The sequence below is a fragment of the Pteropus alecto genome, unplaced genomic scaffold, assembly GCF_000325575.1.
Source record: "Pteropus alecto unplaced genomic scaffold, ASM32557v1 scaffold33, whole genome shotgun sequence".
In the NCBI taxonomy this organism is placed as follows: Eukaryota; Metazoa; Chordata; class Mammalia; order Chiroptera; family Pteropodidae; genus Pteropus; species Pteropus alecto.
The window spans coordinates 1,573,270-1,578,734 of record NW_006435762.1 but is presented as its reverse complement, the minus strand read 5'-3'; the positions used below and the strand labels follow the sequence as shown (position 1 = coordinate 1,578,734).

At 30.3% G+C, this 5,465-nt stretch overlaps 1 pseudogene; it reads left to right on the top strand.

Moving 5' to 3' along the window:
- The first annotated feature begins 1,907 nt into the window (after positions 1-1,907).
- LOC112479081 lies at positions 1,908-2,026 on the top strand (annotated as a pseudogene).
- Positions 2,027-5,465: the final 3,439 nt, after the last annotated feature.

Genomic DNA, 5,465 nt, shown 5'->3' with positions numbered 1-5,465 from the left:
CATGTCATCAGTGACTCAGGCTCATTTTATCTTTCTCTCCTCCACCATCTTTAAAAACAGTCAAAAGCTTTTGGGTTTTTTTGCATTTGACACCTATTGTTGGCAACATGTCTGCTGCCACTCCAGACAACACCAACAATCCTTCCTCCTCTATCTGATCCTAATATTAAGATACCAATTCAGCTTTTCTCGTATGTTCTCCAGCAGAATTTCCCTTGAATTTCATTCGCCAAAACTGAGTCAATCAGCCATACCCATGCTGTAAGTGAACTGCTGGCAAAGAGGAACATAATTGTCATCCTTAGTTTACAGTTAGACCAATCATGATTAATCACCTTGGGCTTGGAAGATTACAGCACAAAGAAAATAAGAATTTTATTAGCAGTGAAAGAGACTGAATATAGATGGTTCAAGGATAAAATTAATAATGTCTGCCACCATATCTATTCTATTTTTATTTGTGAGTCAGAAATATAATCTTTTCATACTAAATTTATCATATTTGATAATCAAAGTTAATGCTGGTTTTCTAAAATGGGATGTTAAGTATTCTAAATTTTCCATGCTCTTCAGTGGTATATCTACAAGGATATCTACAGAAAAAGTAAAATCATCTGATTTCAGAAACTTTTATGGAAGAATTATCTCACTTCTCTTTTGCACTACTCTGTTAGGATTATTGATCTGTCTAATCTTTGATTTCCACTAAAGTAAATTTTGATAATTGGTATGTTTTCAGAATGTTTCACTTATGTTTTCAAATATCATAGCTTGGAGTTTAATATAATATTACTGGGGAAAAAATCTCATAATATCTGTATCCCTTTGTAATTTTAAATATTGGTTTTAACACTTTTCTTCTTATTAATTTTTAATAGAACAAGTTATTGAATATATTGTTATTTTTTAAAAAACAAGTTCTTAAATAATGTTTTTCTAATGTTTTAATAATTTATTGATTTCTGCCCCCTGAATTTTATTATTTACCACCTAATTTCTTTAGGCTTGTATTGTTTTCCTTTTTCTAAACCACGATTAAAATCCTTAATTAATTTATATTATTAATACCGATTTTATAATAAAAGGACCTAAAGCTAAGAGTTTTTCCTTACATTCTGCTTTGATAAGTAAGGTATAATTCTTTAGTATTGCAATATTTTTTTTCTTTTAAAAAAGTCATTAATTTCTAGTCTGTTTCTTATCTTTAACATTCGTTTGGTAAATAAGTAAGCAAAGAATGCACTCTGTATATTTCAAGTTTGAGAAATTTGCATACCACTATTTCTCAATTCTTGAAAAGAGGGTATAGGCTTTCAAAGGCACAAAGTTAAATTATATATATATTATTTCAACTTGGTTAATTTATTCTAGTTGTATATATTTTATTTTACTTAATCTTTTATTGGCTGAATGAAATATTAAATTCATCTAAAATATTTATTTTTTTCAATATTGCTCATTATGTAACAGTAATTACTTCAATTATTTTTGTTACAGCATCATTAAGATTCTAAATTTTCTTGAATCAAAAAAATAAATAAATTCTTTCTAAAAAATAAATTTGTCTGAAATTAATTTAGCCATCTCTATTCTCAAATTTGTATTGGGATGGGTATTACATAACCACTGATTTTTTTAAAAATTCTGTGTTCTTGGACAAGTTTTAGAAAACAGTCACACTTTAGTTTTTAACCAAATGTCAAAGTCTTATATGTTAACTAAAGAATTTAACATTTATTTTTATTGCCAGAACTATTATATTTGGTCTTGTTATATAGTTCTATGCTGTTTTAAGATGCTTATTTTGATTAATGATTTTTAATATATTGTATATTCTTTAATAATTTGCAAGGTGTATACAGAATATTTAACTCCACTAGTGGTTATCTTTAAATATGTAAGCTATTGTCTATGGCCATGCCACCCTGAACAAGCCCAATCCCGTCTGACCTTGAAAGCTAAGCAAGGTCAGGCCTGTTTAGTACTTGGATGGGAGACCACCTAGGAAGACCAGGTGCTGTAGGCGTAAAAAAAAATAAAATAAAATAAATAAAGGATTATAATCTGACAAGGTCCTTGAAATCTGTGAGGTCAACCAAGGGTTGCCTTGCTTAAAAATAAATAAAAATAAATAAACATGTAAGCTACAGATCCCAAATTAGCTATAACCAAAAGATATCATGTAGCCTTTAATCCTTCCCCACACAAGATAAGGAATTAAGGACACTTTTACCTATCCTTATCCTCTACTTTATAATTTTAGGTCTAAGTTAATAATCTGTGGTTTAATCTATTTTCAATTAAATTATTATATTTACATTGTCCATAGTACTTTAATTCTTTTACTTATCTATTAAATTTTATTATCAAATTTCAAACAATTATTATTATTTAGACTTAAGTCCTTGTTTAACTAATTAAACCTTAAATTTATCTCTCCCTCTTTTTTTAAATAAAGATTTCTTCATTTTTAACATCTCAATTTTTAGGTCATCTCAGTTGGCAGAAACATTCCTTAAAGTAATTAAATTTTTCTAAAGTTATTTTTATTTATCTTTTCAATTCAAAATTTCTACTAGTGAACAGCTTGATATAAACATCTTCTCAACAATTTTCTGAATTGCAGTGAGCCTTATTCAGGTAAATCTGCTTAATTTTTCACCTCACCAATTATCACAAATTGTCCCCATATCTTGGCAATAGATTAATCTTGGCTTTCAATGTTATGAGTTTTTTCCCCTTTTCTGTGTTTTAATGGGAATTTTAATGGGAATTCAGGACTGCTCACAAGGTGTCATTTTACCCCCAACTTAAATATTTGCATTTTATTTGACAACTGATCTTTTTGCTGAACATTTACATTTTTCTTTTGGAAAAAAGTCTCAGATAAAAATAAAAGTAATATAGAAAGTAAATTAGAAATAACAAGCAAAGGTAATCAAAACTTAAAATGTGGATGACAATTTAATTATTTAAAAATAAGACAAGCATGAGTAGAGAGTATAAATATGGTGAGCACGGGTGGGAAAGACACTGGTAAAATTATCAGTTTGTTGGCTTGGAAAATGTTTCATTTGTGCTAGAACAAATTAACATTTCTAAACATAATAGCCCACTTCCAAATCTTACCCACTCAGTCTAAATTCCAATCCCCATTCCTTCAAAGTTCTGCTCAGTGACTAATAACCATAAAAACATGTACTATTTTCTCTAACCTTATTTCAAAATTTAACTCAAACTCACTTGGTCCCTAGTAAAAACTCATGTCCTTTTCTTGTAGTCTGATAGAGCTTAGGCTTGCTGGTTTCCAGAGTCTATTTATGTATTTTCCAAAGCAGTATGGATAATGAGATAAGATATTTAGGGGAATTAAAATGTTAATTATGTATACAGCTTGGTAAATAGACTCAGTGATTTGAACTGATTCATCATACAAGCTTAAATTATTATTGCTAAAGTGAATGTCAACCATTCATGATACATACCTTCATCACAAAATATTGACAACTAAATTCAATCATGTACTTTCCAAAAATTACTTATATTATTATTGATTTGCTCTTAAATAATTTCAGAGTTCTTCTGATACTGTAAGCATTCTTCAAAATATCTGTGTCTAGTTTTTCTTCTTTCTAAAGAAATCAAGAGAAACTTCAAATAATTTTGAGCTTAGTGGCTAAATATTTGCCCAAGATCATACATTTAAAAAGTGTCAAAGATAAAACTTCCAAATGAATGTAGCTGATACCAAAACTCACTTTCTTTCTGGTATAATTCTGATTACCTCCTATATAATAATAAATAACAATAGCTACCAAGTATTGAGTATTCACTCTACTTTATCCATATGATCCTATTTACTTCTCACAACGACCCTTCTAGATACATTTATTTTTCCTATTTTGCAAAGAGGAAACTAAGGCTCAGAAAAATTTAAATGTATTTATGTTATTAATAACTCATGAGAGAACAAAAAATTTATATCATTTCAAATCACTACACCTGTGACTTTCCCAAACAGTGAGCATGAAATCTGTCTTGAGAACCTTAGAAGAACAACACTATTGTTTGGAGAACTCAGGATATAAAAAAATCTAGTCAAAATTCTTATTTCAGAAGGCAAAAACAGCAAAGAGAGTGCTCATGGTCACAGGACCAAGCCAGGATGGGCACAAGTGAGTTTTTATACAGATTATTCTGGTGGCTCTCTCCTTTGGTTGTTATGAGCCAGTAGCATATCAGCACTTCCCACTTATAAATACTGTAAATCGTCCTTTTCTGTATGGCTATCTGCTCAGTTGCCCTCAGCATTTTGGGAAGTGGAAGGTCCCAAAAAACAGTTACTGTTTTGCTCAGGGCTAAGTACACGCTCTTTATAGCCCTATCTGCTTATCTACTGCCTATGATATGTGCCAAGTTTGCTCAAGTGAAACACAAATAACTCCCATGATTCAATTAAAGAGAAGCCCCTAAAATAGAAGATAGAATTAAATTCATACCACTATGGGGAAATGGTACAGTGAGAAACTGCTACACCTGTTACTGGTCTTAGGGAAAATAATAATGCTAATCCTAAAAGATATATGTTCTAAATTTACCTTCATAGATTAATTTGAAGTGCACGCATGGAATACTGTTTAATTATACACATATCAATTTTTGAATCATATATTTTCTATGTTTCTGGTTCATCATATATTTTCTATGTTTCTAGTTCATTTAATTAACTCAGATGCTAGCATACAATACTGCTGATAAAATCAGAGTTCAAAATAAAAGCCAATTAAACATGAATTTGTTTATATAAGTGTGGTGGTCAAGATTATTTAGTTAACATTTTTAGAGCTTGATTTTCTTTTTTTTAATTTTTAAATTTAGTTTCAAGTATACAGTACATTGGTTAGACATCTATATAGTTCATAAAACAATCCCCCCAATTGTACCCTGTCTCTCCTGACTCTCCACCTAGCCAACGTATTAATGCTAATAACTGCATTCCCTATGCTGTGCTCTTCATCCTTGTGACTATCCATCAGCTACTAATTTGTACTTCTTTAGCCCTTCACCCCATTCTCCCAGCCCCACAAACCCTTCTTCCCTCTATCTGATACCAAATTGTCCACTATATTTGTGAATCTGTTTCTGATTAGTTTTTTCTTTTTATTCCTTAGATTCCACATATAAGTGAAATCATATAGTGTTTATCTTTCTCTGTCTGACTTGAATAACTTCTAGGTCCATCAAAGCAATATTGTTTTCCATCCCTTTCCTTTTCAGATGTAAGGGTCTTGTTTTCTTATCCTTTCAGCCACTCTTTTGGTTGAAGCACTTAATTCTTTTCCATTTAAGGTACTTATTGATAGGAATGTAGTTGTTGCCATTCTTTATTCCTGTTTTTGATACATGTTTTTTTCTTCTTAAAGAAGTCTCTCCCTCCAACATTTCCTGTAATACTGGCTTGGTGG